At 36.8% G+C, this 1,612-nt stretch overlaps 1 long non-coding RNA gene across 1 annotated transcript; it reads left to right on the forward strand.

Annotated features, from left to right (window-relative positions):
- The first annotated feature begins 252 nt into the window (after positions 1-252).
- LOC135084941 (uncharacterized) lies at positions 253-1,282 on the forward strand. Its single transcript, XR_010259977.1, has 2 exons — positions 253-621; positions 712-1,282. It is a non-coding gene; the product is annotated as an uncharacterized LOC135084941 (long non-coding RNA).
- The last annotated feature ends 330 nt before the right edge of the window (positions 1,283-1,612 follow it).

Below are 1,612 nucleotides of genomic sequence, written 5' to 3' on the forward strand. Positions count from 1 at the left end.
AGTTTTGCTGTTTTTTCACAAATTAGTATTTCTTCTCGATATTCTGATTTTGGATACCACTAGCGACACCTATTGGCGTGATTTAGAATTAATTTGCAATAGATGGCGCTTTTTGCTCAGTTAATTGAAATATATTTTGATGAAACATTTCCTAGTGTTTTTATATTGATTATTCTATTTTTCAAATAGAATATTTTCAGTGTTCTGGAAATTGTTTTCATCATGGTTTTATTAGTACAGTAATTACTTTTTCAAACGGCGAAACGAAACGTATCGCGATGTCTATGACAGAGCGGCTGTCAGTGGAGCTGTCAAATCACTTAGGAATTTGTCGATCGTGCGCAACCGCAATTTGATTATTTTCGGGAATGTAATTCCTTTTATTTCAAATCGGGTGGTGCAAAATGCATCCACGATAATTTCTTGATGAATAAATAAAAATAACACACATGAGGTAAGTTCCCGTCGGAGAATTTATTTATTTTTCGTGATTGATATTTTTCGTATTCCAGTACGTGGTATTTTATGTGATCGTTTCTTTCAGAGATTCCCTAAATCCTATTCGGATGAGGGTGGGTTGCTGAAAACTGCGAGTGAAGCTTAAATTAGCGAACAGTTTTCGTAAGTATTTTTGTTTCCCATTGCAGTTTTTTTTCATAACCTAATGCCACGTTCCACATGTGATGCTGACGCTGGTATTTTTCGTTTCAGATGCGGGATTTCATATTTTACACTATTTTTATAGACATTTTAGATATTTCAATATTTCATATTGATTTCTCATCATTTGGTATAAATTATTTCTCCTTTCTAAACTGCTGATCTCTTCGCATTTCCTCCTTGTCATCAAACCTCTGTCTCTGCAAGAGTTTGAACGCTTTCCTGTCGAGGAGACGCAAGAGCTTCATCTGGCACTGCGCGCTTGAGGCCGTGGAGGACGCTGCTTGTAACCTAAAAGTGTGTGAGACCCGTTGGACTCCGGAAGAAGAGAGGAACGTTCAGGGTAACGGCTTATAACCGCATGGCTTCCAAGGTACCCACTTTTCCATCCTTCAAGTAGGAGTCTTTCCGACCTGACTTCGCGCAGTTATCTTAACTAGTAGAGTCTTTTAATATTTAGGCTGAGTTTTAAGAAATTTGTAGTGGCAATAATATTCACCAAACCGAACCTAATTAACGACCCTGAATCCCTTGAGATTGGCACTATTACAGTAGTTATTATAATATCGTAATTGTTAACTTTATACGAGCATACGAGATAAAAATAAATTGTGTCAATTGAGAGGGAGCTGTTTTATTTACATTTTTTTAATTTCATACAAGGAACGGTAACTTATATAAATTTCTGCAAGCCGGACAACCTCTTTTTCACGTGCAGACAATTCACCATCGTCTCCGTCTGCACCGGTGGCGGTTCAATTCCAGTCACCAAGCCGCCAGGAAAAAATCCTTTCTTGCAACTAGCATAACAATTTTGCAATATTTTGGTTTTCGTCCACGTGGACGGAAACCCTGACACCCAGTTAATATTTTTAATAATCATTTTACCTTAATGGACCTACAAAATACAATGTTTTTTCTTCCAATATGATCTTTATTGCTATTACATTAA

This window comes from Ostrinia nubilalis, chromosome 27, assembly GCF_963855985.1.
Source record: "Ostrinia nubilalis chromosome 27, ilOstNubi1.1, whole genome shotgun sequence".
Lineage (NCBI taxonomy): Eukaryota > Metazoa > Arthropoda > Insecta > Lepidoptera > Crambidae > Ostrinia > Ostrinia nubilalis.